This window comes from Elaeis guineensis, chromosome 3 (genome assembly GCF_000442705.2).
Source record: "Elaeis guineensis isolate ETL-2024a chromosome 3, EG11, whole genome shotgun sequence".
NCBI classification, from domain to species: domain Eukaryota; kingdom Viridiplantae; phylum Streptophyta; class Magnoliopsida; order Arecales; family Arecaceae; genus Elaeis; species Elaeis guineensis.
This window is the reverse complement of record NC_025995.2, coordinates 110,074,598-110,092,072: the sequence shown is the minus strand read 5'-3', so window position 1 is coordinate 110,092,072 and position 17,475 is coordinate 110,074,598. Positions and strand designations below refer to the sequence as shown.

The window sequence follows — 17,475 nt, the reverse complement described above, 5'->3', positions numbered from 1 at the left end:
AATTATTAAAATATAAAAATTTAGTTTTAAATAGATTGAATTATTTCTGTTTTACTTTAAAATTAAAATGAGTATGAAACTTGTTGGATATAAAATACCCACAGCCGGAACCCACGGCGGAACCGCCATCAGCAAGTGCAGCTCCGCCTGGACTCCTACGAGAGCCGGGCTCCACCACCGTCAGCAAGCGCTGCTCCGTCCGGACTCCTACGGGAGCCGGGCTCCGCTCTCAATATTAATCGCTGGTAAGCTCAATCCGGACTCCTATCAGAGCCGGACTTCACCCTTGACTTTGTTTGCAGCGCAGCTCCGCCCGGACTCCTACGGGAGCCGGACTCCGCCGCCGACATCAGCACAGCTCCGCCCGGACTCCTACGGGAGCCGGGCTCCACCGCCATCAGCAAGTACAGCTCCGCCCGGACTCCGCCGCCGACATCAGCACAGCTCCGCCCGGACTCCTACGGGAGCCGAGCTCCACCGCCATCAGCAAGTACAGCTCCGCCCGGACTCCTACGGGAGCCGGGCTCCACCGCCGTCAGCAAGCGCTGCTCCGTCCGGACTCTTACGGGAGCCGGGCTCCGCTCTCAATATTAATCGCTGGTAAGCTCAATCCGGACTCCTATCAGAGCCGGACTTCATCCTTGACTTTGTTTGCAGCGCAGCTCCGCCCGGACTCCTACGGGAGCCGGACTCCGCCGCCGACATCAGCACAGCTCCGCCCGGACTCCTACGGGAGCCGGACTCCACCGCCATCAACAAGTGCAGCTCCGCCCGAACTCCTACGGGAGCCGGGCTCCACCGCCATCAGCAAGTGCAGCTCCGCCCGGGCTCCACCGCCGTCAGCAAGCGCTGCTCCGCCCGGACTCCTACGGGAGCCGGGCTCCGCTCTCAATATTAATCGCTGGTAAGCTCAATCCGGACTCCTATCAGAGCCGGACTTCACCCTTGACTTTGTTCGCAGCGCAGCTCCGCCCGGACTCCTACGGGAGCCGGACTCCGCCGCCAACATCAGAACAGCTCCGCTCGGACTCTTACGGGAGCCGGGCTCCGCTCACGACGGCTCCGACCATTGCCGAGCTTCAATCGACAGATCCACGCCCCCTGACAGGCCCTCAAAACGGCCGCGACCCTGCTCCACCCCCTGTGGCGGACTCCACGCAGTATCATCATTCCCTGACAAGCCGCAGCAGCCATAGCCGCCCTGCTCCACTTCCTGTGGCGGACTCCGCACAGCTCCATTATCCCCGTGGCAGGCCACAGTAACGGCCACGAACCTGCTCCACCTCCTGCGACGGATACCATGCGATTCTCCTGACGATGGACGCTGCCCCACTCCTCATAACGGATTCCACGTGGCAAGTCGAGGTGATACCCACGTGTCTGCTCCATTATCTTTCGCAATCAATTCCCCTGACCATGGGCGGCCCACTACCAGGCAGTTACATACGTCGCCATCAGTCCGTTGCCTCCCCCGCCTATAAAAGGGGGGACTCAGATACGTTATTCCTCAAGCCCTCTTTTGCCTTATCTCAAAACTCTGCTAAATTCTCCGTTCGAGCACTCCATTCTTGTTGAGGCAGAGAACTGACTTGAGCGTCGGAGGGTCTTGCCGGAGCAACCCCACCTCCGGTTTAGACTTCCCTTGCAGGTCCCGGCGGCGACCGCGGCTTCCTCAACTCCAGCTTCTCCGACGCAGGTGGATTTCTGCACCAACAGGATTGGCGCTAGAGGAAGGGCCCGCGAATCTTCGCAGCACCCTTGTTCTTGAAGGAGCGCTCAACGGAGCCACCTCCGGCACCCTTGTTCTTGAAGGAGCGCTCAACGGAGCCACCTCCGGCCATCTCTCCGTCATCTACCCCTAATCCTCCCCCGCGAGATCGACACCCGATGCCTCCGCGCAGGGCGTCCACCCGACGGTCCACGGCCTCCGCGGCCAGATCTCAGGCTCCGGCCTCCCCTCCCGTTTCTCAGCCAGCTCCTCCTCCCCCTCCGACGACGGCGGTCGGCGCGGAGCAGTTTGACTTGCTGGCGCAGCAGGTCAAGGGCCTCGTCGAGGCCGTGCAAGCGATGCAGCAGCAGCCGCCGCAGGCATCAGCGCATCCGGGAGGGGCATCTCCGGAAGGCCAGAACCCGGCGGTGGGGCAGGCCACCTGGGCTAGCCGCCCCGTCCTTCCCGAAAAGGCGAATCCAAGGGTGGAGAGCCCTCAATCGGACCACGACTCCACCCCTGGGAGATCCCTACCCCCGTTCTACCAAAAGACCCTCGAGACTCGAAGTCGAGAGGATTTCCTGGACCGGAGGCTCCAGGAGATGAACCGACGGATCGAAGAACTCCGCCATGCGCCTCCCGCTTACGGTGAGGATATCTGCACTGACCCTCCCTTCTCCCAAATGATTATGCAGGAACCGATCCCGCCGAATTTCAAGCTCCCCCAGTTCGAAAGCTACGACGGGACGTCGGACCTGGTGGACCACCTGGAGGCCTTCCGAACGATGATGCTGCTTCATGGTGCCCCCGACGCCATCTTGTGCCGGGCTTTCCCGTCTACTTTGAAGGGAGCAGCAAGAAACTGGTACTCGGCACTGAAGTCGGGTACCATCTTCTCCTTCGACCAAATGAGCCACCAATTCGTGGCCCATTTTGTCAGCAGCCGACGTCCCCGGAAAGGTTCGGAATCCCTCATCAACATCAAGCAGAGGGAAGGGGAGTCCATACGGGCCTACATCAACCGCTTCAACATCGCGGCGCTGGAGGTCCGGAACTTGGACCAGTCAGTGGCCATGGCCGCCCTGAAAGGTGGCCTTCAGAAGAATGATCTCTTGTACTCCCTGGAGAAGAAGTACCCCAGGGATTTCGCTGATCTGCTGGCTCGGGCTGAAGGATACGCCCGAGCGGAAGAGGCCTTCAAAATGAAGGATGAAGAGACTGCAAGGGAGCGCCAGGTGGGAGATTCTGGCAGGCCCGCAGTTGAGAAGAGGCCAAGGGAAGCCCGGCCTCGCTCCCGATCCCCTCTTGGGCACAAGCGCGCCCATACTCCATCCCGGGCACGCAGGCAGAGAAGCCCGGACAACAGGTTTCGACGGGGTTCCCCGCCAGGGAAGTTCCGCAGCTACGCCCCCCTCAACGCCTCGAAGGCCCAAGTACTGATGGAGGTCAGGGAGCTGATCCCTAGGCCGGAGAGGATGCGCACGCACTCCGGGAAGCGCAACCCCAACAAGTTCTGCCTCTACCACCGCGACCACGGCCACGACACCGAAGTGTGCATCCAGCTCCAGGACGAGATCGAGGAGCTCATCCGGCGAGGTCGGCTCGACAGATTCATCCGCCGCAGGCCTAAGGCTAGAGGAGACCGGCCAAGAGCCCTCCCACCGCCCGAACCGCAGAAGAGGGAGGAGCAACTCGGGGACCGGCCTCCTATCGGGACCATCGACTCCATCGCCGGAGGGCCTCGAGGAGGAGCGGGAGAACTGTAAATGTATTGCCTACTGTTTCGTTTTGAATCTACTTTTCTTTCTAGCTAACGCACTCCTCCTGCTTAACGCGGATGTATTATGACTGGATATGACCTCTCCAAAAACAACGGCCGTGTCAGGAACAGGAGGAGAACCTCGTCCTGACATGAGCAAAGTCAAAGGCCCGGTTCTTTTAGACCGGATGGGGGGAGAGGCCTTACAACGCCCTAATGTGCCCCCACAGCCCTGTTAGGGACAGGAGGAAAACCTCGCCCTAACTTGAGCAAAGTCAAAGGCCCGGTTCTTTTAGATCGGATGGGGGGAGAGGCCTTACAACGCCCTAATGTGCCCCCACAGCCCTGTTAGGGACAGGAGGAAAACCTCGCCCTAACTTGAGCAAAGTCGAAGGCCCGGTTCTTTTAGACCGGATGGGGGGAGAGGCCTTGCAACGCCCTAATGTGCCCCCATGGCCATGTCAGGAACAGGAGGAGAACCTCGTCCTGACATGAGCAAAGTTGAAGGCCCGGTTCTTTTAGACCGGAGGGGGGAGAGGCCTTACAGCGCCCTAACGCGCCCCCACAAGCCAGGCTGATGACGAGAACCTCGCCACCGGCTCAAGCAAAATGGAAGACCCGGACTCCTACGGGAGTCGGGTTCCGCCGCAAAGGTAGGCTTCACCCGGACTCCTACGGGAGCCAGGTTCCGCCGCTAGGTAAAGCTTCACCCGGACTCCTACGGGAGCCGGGTTCTGCCGCCAAGGTAAAGCTTCACCCGGACTCTTACGGGAGCCGGGTTCCGCCGCCAAGGTAAAGCTTCACCCGGACTCCTACGGGAGCCGGGTTCCGCCGCCAGGTAAAGCTTCACCCGGACTCCTACGGGAGCCGGGTTCCGCCGCAAAGGTAGGCTTCACCCGGACTCCTACGGGAGCCGGGTTCCGCCGCCAAGGTAAAGCTTCACCCGGACTCCTACGGGAGCCGGGTTCCGCCGCCAAGGTAAAGCTTCACCCGGACTCCTACGGGAGCCGGGTTCCACCGCCAGGTAAAGCTTCACCCGGACTCCTACGGGAGCCGGATTCCGCCGCAAAGGTAGGCTTCACCCGGACTCCTACGGGAGCCGGGTTCCGCCGCCAAGGTAAAGCTTCACCCGGACTCCTACGGGAGCCGGGTTCCGCCGCCAGGTAAAGCTTCACCCGGACTCCTACGGGAGCCGGGTTCCGCCGCAAAGGTAGGCTTCACCCGGACTCCTACGGGAGCCGGGTTCCGCCGCCAAGGTAAAGCTTCACCCGGACTCCTACGGGAGCCGGGTTCCGCCGTCAAGGTAAAGCTTCACCCGGACTCCTACGGGAGCCGGGTTCCGCCGCCAAGGTAAAGCTTCACCCGGACTCCTACGGGAGCCGGATTCCGCCGCCAGGTAAAGCTTCACCCGGACTCCTACGGGAGCCGGGTTCCGCCGCAAAGGTAGGCTTCACCCGGACTCCTACGGGAGCCGGGTTCCGCCGCCAGGTAAAGCTTCACCCAGACTCCTACGGGAGCCGGGTTCGGCCGCCAAGGTAAAGCTTCACCCGGACTCCTACGGGAGCCGGGTTCCGCCGCCAGGTAAAGCTTCACCCGGACTCCTACGGGAGCCGGGTTCCGCCCCCAAGAAAGACTTCGCCCGGGCTCCTAAGAAAGTCGGGCTCCATCCGCCACTTCGCCAGCAAGGGTTAAAAACGGTGGCGAGGCTCGGCCACATGACGAGATCGGATGGAAGGGAAGAGCCCTTTCCCACGGCGACCTCTAAGCCAAACAGGCCAAACAACGAGAAAGGGTCAACGAACGACAATATTAGTGCTACGCGCGGACAAGGTAACACAAAATGTCTTTTTCTCATTTCCGATATATGTGCTACAGGGCCAGGACGGCCAGAAAAAGAGGGACAAAACGACAAGAAAAGAAAAGGGGGGGGGGCAGCTACAAAAAGGGGGTGACTACTAAAGAACTCTAAGGAGGTCCTGCTCCCTCTAACATAGGGTGATCACCTCCATCCCCCGACCAGGACTGCCTCAGGGTCTCCACCATTTTCTCTAGTTCTTCCTTCTTTTGCAGCATATCCTGGAGCGCCTGACGAAGTCGCCGACTCTCAGCCTCCGCTTCCCGATGCCACTTCCGCAAAACTTCGGACTCCGCCTCTGCGTCCGCGACGGCCCTCCGTTCAAGTCCCAGTTGAATTTTTACTTGTTGAAGCTCGGCCGTCTTCTCCCCAAGTGAGACAGAGATCCCCTCGACGGTGCCTCTCAAGGCTCGAAGCTCTTCGGTGTCTTGGGCGTTTGTAAGCTGCGCCCTGGTAACCAGCTGCTTCTGAAGACAGACTACCTCGTCCGCTGCTCGACGGAATCTCCCCTTGTGCTCCTCTACCTGTCGGCGCCAGCTAGCCCGCTGCACGTCGTGGCTCATTTCGGCGTCTTGAAGCTGCTTCTGGAGGTCGGAGACCCTCTGCGACCATTTTTGGGCATCGTCAGCCCGCACTAGGGTCCGGGATGAGTTTCCTTCCAGCTGGCCAATCCTCCTCTGCGCAGCTGAAAGCTCCATCTTAAGGGCGCTGATCCTGGCTTCTTGAGCCCAAGTTCGGTCACTGGCGCTCTTCTTACATTCCTCAAGCTCTTTTGTGAAGCTCGCCTTCCTCCGACTGTAGTCCATGATCGCCTTCACTTGGATACTCCTGAAGTGGGCGGCCTCGGCAGCGGCCTCGGAGTAGCATTTTTTCGTCTGACGGAGCTCGCCTTCCGACTTCTTCAGCTTCCTCGTCAAGTGGAGGACCTCCTTTTTCAACCGTCGGATAGTGGACTTCAGCGGGACCCCCAGGGGCAAGGGGAGTGCTTCAGCGAGACCCTGTCCCAAGCGCGGGTTCGTCCGCAGAGACAGGGGCCTGGGGGTTCGAAGCCGAAGAACTCCCAGAACTTACGGGGGCAGAAGAATCGGAAGACATTTTTCTTTGGGAGAGAACCTAAAGAGCCCTAGAAAAGCAAGCCGAGAAAGGAGGGGGACACCGGAAGTCAACTCAGGAGAGGACACAAAAGAAGTGTAAGGAGGAGAAAACCCTAAGCGGTAAGAAGAAGAAGGTGGGCACTAACCTATCTTGCTCTGAGGGCCTGGGGAGCGAGAAGCGGAAGGCGCCTACGGCTCGAGAGGGCATTCGCTAGAGCAGACTCTCAGGGAGATGACAGACGCCAGCAAGAAATCAGAAGCGGAGTGGGGCGCCTGAAGAGGAGAGGACGGGTTTAAATAGACCCTGGGATCCGGCGCCATAATGATCTCGAATCCCCCCAGGCCAGTCCGCATCCGGCACGTGTCCCACTCCCCGTGGCGGACGGCTGAAGGCGGCTGGCGGTTCGCAGGGCCACAATTGCGCCGTACCTAGGCCAGCGTACCTGCGGGGTCTTCGAAGCGTCCCCTCGTACCGCCTCAATTCGAAAAGACTCCGGCATGCGCTCATTTAATGCCAAAATATCTGGGAGCGGCAGGGTGCGGGATTCGAAGGGACGGTTCCGGCTGTACTTCTGTGTATTTCCTTCGTTTGAAATTCAAAACTCGGATGTAGGGGGACTGGTATTGGGTATAAAATACCCACAGCCGGAACCCACGGCGGAACCGCCATCAGCAAGTGCAGCTCCGCCCGGACTCCTATGGGAGCCGGGCTCCACCGCCGTCAGCAAGCGCTGCTCCACCCGGACTCCTACGGGAGCGGGCTCCGCTCTCAATATTAATCGCTGGTAAGCTCAATCCGGACTCCTATCAGAGCCGGACTTCACCCTTGACTTTGTTTGCAGCGCAGCTCCGCCCGGACTCCTACGGGAGCCGGACTCCGCCGCCGACATCAGCACAGCTCCGCCCGGACTCCTACGGGAGCCGGGCTCCACCGCCATCAGCAAGTACAGCTCCGCCCGGACTCCTACGGGAGCCGGACTCCGCCGCCGACATCAGCACAGCTCCGCCCTGACTCCTATGGGAGCCGGGCTCCACCGCCATCAGCAAGTACAGCTCCGCCCGGACTCCTACGGGAGCCGGGCTCCACCGCCGTCAGCAAGCGCTGCTCCGCCCGGACTCCTACGGGAGCCGGACTCCGCTCTCAATATTAATTGCTGGTAAGCTCAATCCGGACTCCTATCAGAGCCGGATTTCACCCTTGACTTTGTTTGCAGCGCAGCTCCGCCCGGACTCCTACGGGAGCCGGACTCCGCCGCCGACATCAGCACAGCTCCGCCCGGACTCCTACGGGAGCCGGGCTCCACCGCCATCAGCAAGTGCAGCTCCGCCCGGGCTCCTACGGGAGCCGGACTCCACCGCCGTCAGCAAGCGCTGCTCCGCCCGGACTCCTACGGGAGCCGGGTTCCGCTCTCAATATTAATCGCTGGTAAGCTCAATCCGGACTCCTATCAGAGCCGGACTTCACCCTTGACTTTGTTCGCAGCGCAGCTCCGCCCGGACTCCTACGGGAGCCGGACTCCGCCGCCAACATCAGAATAGCTCCGCCCGGACTCCTACGGGAGCCGGGCTCCGCTCACGACGGCTCCGACCATTGCCGAGCTTCAATCGACAGATCCACGCCCCCTGACAGGCCCTTAAAACGGCCGCGACCCTGCTCCACCCCCTGTGGCGGACTCCACGCAGTATCATCATTCCCTGACAAGCCGCAGCAGCCATAGCCGCCCTGCTCCACTTCCTGTGGCGGACTCCGCACAGCTCCATTATCCCCCTGGCAGGCCACAGTAACGGCCACGAACCTGCTCCACCTCCTGCGACGGATACCATGCGATTCTCCTGACGATGGACGCTGCCCCACTCCTCATAACGGATTCCACGTGGCAAGTCGAGGTGATACCCACGTGTCTGCTCCATTATCTTTCGCAATCAATTCCCCTGACTATGGGCGGCCCACTACCAGGCAGTTACATACGTCGCCATCAGTCCGTTGCCTCCCCCGCCTATAAAAGGGGGGACTCAGATACGTTATTCCTCAAGCCCTCTTTTGCCTTATCTCAAAACTCTGCTAAATTCTCCGTTCGAGCATTCCATTCTTGTTGAGGCAGAGAACTGACTTGAGCGTCGGAGGGTCTTGCCGGAGCAACCCCACCTTCGGTTTAGACTTCCCTTGCAGGTCCCGGCGGCGACCGCGGCTTCCTCAACTCCAGCTTCTCCGGCGCAGGCGGATTTCTGCACCAACAAAACTCTTCTCAATCAAACGGTTGAAATAAAAAATATATTTTTTTTTATTTTTAATTTTTAATTTTTTTCGATTAAACATCACTGGATAATAGTAAATACTATAGAAAAAATAGTTGATAATAGATTGCAAAAGGTTTGAAATCAAGAAATATGCGGTCATCCTATGGTGACAAATAATGTCCATGTAGCATGCAAATCAAGTGACCGGTCCCAAAATTGGATGGTCAAATATGAATGCTTTGGCTCGACACTTCACCATCCACTCGGTTCCTAGTAACTTACCAGCATTGATGTGGCGTCCACGAGACGATGGACCCCACTTGGGGTTGTTGTCGGGTGGCAATAATAATAGTTACATTAAGGAATTGAGTGTATCTACTCACCATTGCTGCTGAAAGCCCTAGAGCATAAAAGTCTATGAAAAATTACTCTCAAGTCCTCGAAAGATAAATTATATCTTACACCATGTACGGACCAATTATTAAGATGGATGCTTGATAAATAGAACCTACAAGAGTAAAATGATCTGATTGAAGCAGAATATAATTTTTCTGATGGAAATCATTTCCAGTGGATCTAAAGTTGACATCCAACGCCCGCAAGATATAACTTTAGAAATAATGGGGTTCCCAACTACCCAATCAAAAGTCCAACACCAAATGATGATTTTATAAAACAAAATTTAGGCAGTTATAAGGTTAAAAAAGATTATCTTAATCTCTTTTCATTTTGAAAGAGTAAAACTGCTAGCATGAATAAGATGTCCTCTCTTTTTTGTGGCGAAGTAAATATGGTGTCGTTTAGTCGCTCTGGCAGAATAAATTATTGGTCTGAAAATATCATTGCCCATCACAGAAATGACAGTTTCTTTTTGTATGAATTCAGTGCTTGGGGAGGGGCAGCTTTCTTTAAGAGGCTCTGCAAGCCAGCTTTATCCTTTTCACATGTTGACCCCCTAATTTGCATATCAAAAGGGACGAGGCCAACGCCTCCTGCGCGCAAATCTACTCCGCTCCAAGATCAAAGGGAATATTAACGCCACCCAAGGTTTCAAACGGTCCCGGCAGAGACTATCTATAGTATGCCGTTTCGACCCATCCGTTTGGGTGAACACAATGCTTTCAAACTTTGCCGACGAATTAATGCCTCTCACTTCAGCTGTGACTCCGTGCTCCCATCCTGCATTGAGAGCAGCTCTTAGCTGGCACAGAATTTGGATTGATTGGAGCTAGCCTAGCTAATTAGTGATTATGGTAATATAATTATTTATTTATAAGAATGTATCTTGCATTTGTCATTGATAGTCTCAAAAACTGATGTTGGTGTATGTTTAGCAACCTGAAATACAACAGAAAGCCTGCTCTGTCATATTTGCAAGGGAACAGAACAGGGAGAGACGAGATATAAAAGAGAGTATTAAAAAAATATATATATATATGTATATATGTTCATCAAAATAAAATAAAAAAAAAAAGGGATGGATGCAGGTATGTACATCGGCACGTATATATGTATGTGCCATAATTTTTTATTTACTCATTAACATATGTACAATAATCAAGCAACTTGACGGTCATTACCTATGTGATATAAGCATCGTATAACATTTTAATAATGAAGTAGCAAATACTTTCGATTATTTCACTAATTATTTGGTGAATTTTATTTTTAGATTTAGGTCCAAACTATATACATATTTATTCGAAAAGAAAATTACTGCTTGGAGATCAACTTAGAGTAACCCTTTGTATATTGCCACGCGCAATGAGAGCATGATCCCTTGACATTTAGCACTTTGAGGATGACATATTGTAAAGTAGAGTGCACTTGAACCTATGGTCTATTAAGAAATTTGCACCCAAAGTCCTAATTTTTGTCATCAAGTATGCCCATGAGGTTCCTCTACCTAACAATCCCTTTAAAGAGCTCCAAGAAGATGAAAATTCAAAGCAATGATGGACCCAACCAAGTGCTTTCCATCGCAAAAGCAAGACTTTTTGCATGAATCCGTGATTTGGGATTCTCATAAAAGCTATATTTCTTTAAGTAGGCCTGCAGACCCGCTTTTCCCTTTAAACATGTGCACCCCTCAAAATGCAGCACAAAAATGACACGGCCCTGCCACCCTCCTCCTGCCATTAAACCCCTACACTCTTTTCAGGGGATACTAATCCCCCCCCGTCCAACGGTCCTCCAGGACAAGCTGCTTATAGGATGCCCTCCTGGCCCATCCCTTTGGCGTTCTTCACAGAGTCGTCGAGTCCGGCAGCTGTACCTCCGTATGGCATTTGCTTCTAAACTCATCGTGCATAGGGACGAAAGAAGCAGCTTTATGATCTCCAACCTGGCCGCTTGGGACTGTTGACGACCCTTTTCTTGGAGGGTACACCGTATCGTTTATTGGTTGGAGGGACACGTGACTGCTGTTTTTAAAAAGGACTTCAGAAATGGACAAAAATCGCAAAGCGATGCTGATAACGACCCGGATCCGGATGCACCTCCCCCTTACGACCGCGGCTAGTACTTGGCACGTGCGATGCCTGTCTTTAGAACAAGGAGGCCAAGCGTGTGTGCAGCCTTTCACCTTAAGCTTTGCCGCTGGATTCGTGGTAACACGTGGGCATTACATGTGCCAAAGCATGGTCGTCACGAGACGACTCGTTCACCAACATATCTACTCGTTGAAGGAACACTGGTTGCTTCTAACTTAGAAAATTCTTAACTAAAGTTTTTACCTGCTTGCTTCTATTAAGCCTGATATATATATTATTAACCTAGATAGTTTCAATCAACTTAACTTTTTTTGGAATCAACTAGCAAGTTTATTTCGTAGTAGAGTTTGAGGTACGTGGAAGTCATGGGTGCGAATCTCCACTGTTTATTATTGAGGATCAAAAAATCCTGCTTCAAAACCAAGAAGACTTAATCATCAGACATCATTAATATAATTCTTAATTTATCCATCTTTATCCACCATCTTCCTTCCTTGCGCATTCGCCGACAATAGGGAACTACTCTTCGTCAAAAAAATCGACTCATACGACTTGATAGATCATATTTTACTCATATTAATAAGCTTGGACTGGCATGGTGCGACACACATGTTTTCTGAATACAATCGGGGCCGTGTGCTTGCAGAGAAGTCGTCTTCATAGAGACATGGACTTGTACTGCCTAGTAGTTGATAGCTGCCTTATATTGCTCGTCTTGGACTAGCCAGGCAAATTGCACGGCTTAACGAGGCAGTGAAAATGTTTTACGGGATGCATTCAAGTACAGAGACTCGATGTTGAATCAAAACATGACCTCCTACGCTCTGAAATGATACCCAAACCGAGCATTTGGCTAGACAAGTACTGAACATGACACCAAGCAGCTAGGGAGTGTCACAATTTTTTTTTTTTTTAATATCAGATGAGACGAGCAATTTGCTACCCTCTTCCGTCCCATCCAAGTGAATGATAGCTAGATTGGAAAGGAGCGGTCCTGGCTGTTTAGTACAGAACAGCGGACCCTAGAAGGGGACCCCTTTCCTCTTCTCTGCTTCTCGGGTGCTATAAATACAAACCTTTGCAGCGTCCCTTCGGCACCCAAGTAAATTGCTTCTGGTACATTATTTTCCTCCTCCGGCCTTTAACCTTTACTCAAAAAAATATATTTTGTATGTCCTCTCTTCTTTTTCTTAGTTTCTCCGTGCTGTGATCTAGCTTCTTTGTCCTTTTTGTAATTCTTTTTGCAGGCTAGCTGGTTGATATTTCATGAGTGCTACCATGACTCCGTGTGGTTTTTGTTAAAACAAAAAACAAAAAAAAAAAAAAAAAAATGGAAAAAGGAAAGTCTGTAGGTGTCTGAGAGAGAAAGGGGCAAAGAATCGATGGAGTGGCCGTGGGTGAGAGAGAAACATGGTAGTGGTAAGATGGTTTTGCTCAAGACCGCGCAACGCTTCCATATGACACCGCATCGCTGTCCTCACCTATCCATCAAGCCATCATTAACCTCGAAGAAGAGAGGCGGAAGGAGGGACTTGATCCGTGAGCAAGAAAGAAGGAGCGATAGGTCAGGTCGTCGATGCGCTGGTTATGGCCAGGCTGCGAGGTCTTAAGCAAAATCTTGCCATGTGTCTCTTCGCCTCTCTCTCTCTCTCTCTCTCTCTCTCTCTCTCTGTGCACAGGCATACAAATAGAAGGGGCACAGAAACATACCCTCGAACACACACAGAGAGATCAAGGGGTAAGAGTTGGAGAACTTTCGGGGATCTTCTTCATACCTACACCTATTTGTCTTTTGCAATGCTCAGGTAGCTTAAAACACTTGCACTACTCCTGTAGATAGAGTCCTCTCTCTCTCTCTCTCTCTCTCTCTTCCCCTCCTTTTGAAAATCAGCAGATATTACATATAGATATGGAGACCTCTATGTAATAGTAAAATATAATTTTGAAAGCTGTTTCTTGGCTTCTTGATAAACAAAAAATTTTACAAGATGTTAACATGCTGGATCGCTCCTCAAAACAGTATGTTGGTGTTTCACAAAGATCACTATATATGATGTTCATATGCCTGAAACTTGACTGCTTCTGCTCCAAACTTTTCATTTTTTTTTTTTTGTTAATTTTACAGACTTCTGATCTAAATCTCTCTCTCTTTCAAGGTGAAAAAGAAGTAGAGAACCGCCAAATGATCTCAATACTCAAAAATCTCTTCCATTACAGCCGCTCACCAGGGAAAGAAAGAAAGCTGGAAAGAGACACAAGTATATAGAAAAATAAATTTGGAAATCTGAAGGAGGAGCATTCTATAATATACATATATATGCATACACATATATATCCACCTCATTCATGCTTATGCTAACCAACTTCTGTTTTGTTCTATTATTATGCATCTATTATCTGTTTTCAGATATTCCTTTCTTTTCAGCCGAAGAGACTGAAAACAACGCAGAGATGTGATTAGAAAGAGAGAAGTGGATGGAATATATGAGATGGGTTGAGAAGACTGGGAACGGAAAAGCTGTCCTCATAAACGAGGCAGTCCATTCGAGGCTTTCCTATCCTGTTCCATCGGCAGCGCCACACATGATGGAGGGAGAGGGCCGGCCTCGAGAGAACTCACGAGATTGGCGACGTAACGGCCAGGATTTCGGGTTGGGCGGTGCCCGACTCGTATCTACTCTCCCTTCCCATCTTGCGCATGTGCGATTCGGCACATATTCGATCGACGCCGTGCGCTGCACGTTGCCATGTCCGACCCTTTTATGCTCCTTCTCAAACCCTTCTCTCTCTCTCTCTCTCTCTCTCCAATACTATATTATTGGGTTGGAAATTTATGAGGGCTGGATTTTGTGCCATTTCTTTGGGGAATAAACAGTATTTTGTCCATAGCTGCATCATCTGAGCCTGAAGGCTCCTTAAGGCAATAGTATATTGAAGAATGTTTCTGAAAGAAAAGAGTGGGGGAAAGAAAAGTAAGAGAAAGTTTTGTGCAGTCGAATTGATATTTCTTTTCTTTTCTTTTCTGTGAAATGTGGTTGAACTGAAAATTGGGTGGTTCTTGGTGCTAGTGGAAAAGACTTACATCTAACATCTCGTGGCTATTGTGGCGTTGGTGGTTGGAAGAGACCAAACTCCATGTTTGATGGCTTAATTTTAAAAAAGGTTATGGCTCTGTAATGGGAGACTCAAGCAGGTTTTGCTCTGATCTGCCCTACTCCTGAGGCATGGGATCGATACTGTATGGTACGGTCATCATTTATTTGAACTGGAGAGGACCGTGACAACTTTTGTACAGTCATCATTTAAAACCTTTATATTAAGGTAAATCCTCCAATTATTTAATTTTTATGTTTATTTATAATGATGTAAATGAAGGAAACATCATTTGAATCAGGTGTTTGTGGGAAGATTGGCTATTACAAATTCTGTGCATTGTATACACAATCTTGCCTGTAGTTATAATATGCCAAGTGGATTCATGAATATACATCCATTATACCAAACACACATACAAAAGTGAATAACGATGCGTTCGTTCACCTTTTTAAGGGGCACCAGGTGTTCATTTTACATCACTAGTAACTTAAAATGCCATTACATTTCCTGGCTAGTTGTATGGCTTTTCAAAGTTTTAACAAACTAAAATATGAGATAACCTTATATAAGCTCTATCATGCATGTTTGTTGTATTTAATGCCATTTTTTCCAAGCTTTACAAAAAGATGCCGATGTTGAACATTTTAAAGCAATACTGGAAAGTGAAACGAGTAGAGCTCTTCTTATGAAGGGAAACTGTGGCATAATTTGTTGTAACTTACAAACATAAGATTTAGTAAGATTCTATCATGAGGTGTTTGGTAATTGCACCAGCATTTTTTCCGTGCAATTATTAATCCAGATTGAAGTTTCCAAACATTGTCTTTCCTACCTTGTTCTTGCTACCAGAATTGCCTTTAGATATTCTCAAAAGAGTTGTGATGTATGGGAAGTCTATAATATTGTTGTGAAGTTAATTAAAATATTTGACCCCAGTAAAAATCAACCATAAGATCTGAACCAAGGTTGAGATATTCAAAAGCCACTCAGAGTATTTTTATCACAAGATTTCTAATCCTTGACAAGTTCTTCACCTGGCCGAAAGGTAATAACTTTTAAATTCAAAGATTCTCACTGAGGGAATGATGTCAAAGCAAAACGAGATGGACAAAAAAATTGAGGAGGTAGGGAAGGAGCAAAGCTCACACTGTCTTGAAGTCATGCCAAACTTGATTTGGTGTGATAGGAGCCCATCAACATGTGTTCTGAATCTTGCTGCAGTAATTGTGAATGTGAATTAAGTTACTAGTTCATCCCACTCAGGTGTGATTCAGGATTATTAAACCAATACCGGTCATCTCCCTATCTTGATATGGACCAGTCAATGAGCGTATATGTTTGTTTCGGCATCAAAATGAAGGTTGTGCAACTCATACTCGATTGAGAGAATCAAAGAAGCTTGGACTCACTGCGAAAAAGTTGCCCCCAAAACTATTTTCATATATGTCGCTATCTTCTGAATGCATACGAAATCTGGGTGCGTAGAATCGAGAAGGGCAGCAAGGACATGAAAATATCCATGCACATGCATAAGATTCAAGAATTGTCCTTACGTACTTCGCTGATGACTAGATGGACCTATGAGCTCACATACGGAGTTGCAACACCCCACGTGATAAATATTATATCCGAAACCAATGATAGTCAAGCAAATGGATTGATGGTCGGTTGTTTTGGCTGTTAGCTGCTTTTGATCCTAGGTGTTGCGGTGGTGGACTCATGATTCCATACATAAGATATTATTCATTCTTTCTCATAAATATTATAATTTTATTTTTCAAAAATATTTCATATAAAAAAATATGATCTTTATGTAATTCGAATTTTTTTGACTCACAATCAATATGAAACTAATAATATCCTTTTCCTCTATATGGCGGTACTAAACTCCTCCAATCAAATTGTAAATTACTATATCAAACCGTAATTTTAAGTTTCTACGGGAAAAAATCTTAATTTTGAGTGAAACATGCAACTGCACACGTAAATGAGTGCGCAAAAGGCTCTGAGTACGCATGATTTTTGAGAATAACTTTAAACTCATATGATTGAGGGTTTGAGGACAGTAACAGGATTTTTGAATCGTGCCGTTTGACTTCAAATGACTGATAAGGGTCACGTATGGATCTAACTTTTCAGGGGCATAGTTCAAAAACTCCCCAGTAAGAAGAAGTTAAAAAAATGTTAGCTCGAAGAGGAACAATGCACGAAGTGCATGGAAGCTATTGTCCACGAAATTAACTTTCGAATGACTGATCATTTTTACATTGTAGTTCTCTGAAGAGAGCCTACAGACTCAGACATAAAATAAAATCAAGCATATATAAAAGTAGCTAAAGATAGCTTAATTAGGCAGTTTTCCCAAAGAAAAAAATGAAAAAGGAAAAAGGGGATTCACAGATGTTGCCAACTGCTATGTAGTGAAATGGGTCCCAAAATATAGATCCTTCTTTCCCATCCAACAATTCAGTTTTGGATTGGAGGTATTGTCAAGCTAGATGACTCTTACAGCCTAGGTAGAACTGGCAATGGTGCTCCATGTCCCTTTTTCTGAAGGTGCTGAATTTTGTTGAGCGAGCCACTGTTTGGCATAGACCGGACCGAAATTATTCTCGGTTAAAATAATGATAGAAGCTCCACCAATCAGGCAATCACTTCCAAAAAGGTTCAGAAGTTATTTCTGATATCACCTCAAAAGATTCAAATGCAGGTGTTCTTGCTAGGCTATTGTCCAATTTATAATTCAAGATATATATATATATATATATATATATATATATATATATATATATATATATATATATATATATATATATCCACCAAAGCCAGGCACTTATATATTGACCTGAAGACTCTAACTAACGAGGTTGGTTATACATTGTTAGGATTTGACGCCTCGAGATTCAGCCCACATTGAGCCCACAGCGAGGTTCGCGGCGAAAAACGGAGTCAAACGAGACTAAGATCATCCGAAACGGAGCTCGGATGGAAGAGATACGAGCTTTTGAAGTCGGTACAAGACTCGAGGTGGCGGAGGACCGCCGGCGGCAGCAGCAGCGCGGCCGCAGGCGACGGTGCACGGGACGCACGACCCAGGCGCGTGGGATGCGCGGCCCAGCCCTGCGTGGGCCCGCGCGCAGGCGCGGCCCAGGCGGCCTGCCTGGCCCTTTACACCAGTCCGCCATGGACCGGGCGGTCCACGGTTGGGCCTGTGGACCGCGTGGGCATTTCCC

At 50.2% G+C, this 17,475-nt stretch overlaps 1 long non-coding RNA gene across 1 annotated transcript; it reads left to right on the top strand.

The window, feature by feature from the left end:
* Positions 1–11,666: 11,666 nt before the first annotated feature.
* Positions 11,667–14,488, top strand: LOC140856588 (uncharacterized). The gene is made up of 2 exons (XR_012139947.1): positions 11,667–12,951; positions 13,303–14,488. It is a non-coding gene; the product is annotated as an uncharacterized lncRNA (long non-coding RNA).
* Positions 14,489–17,475: the final 2,987 nt, after the last annotated feature.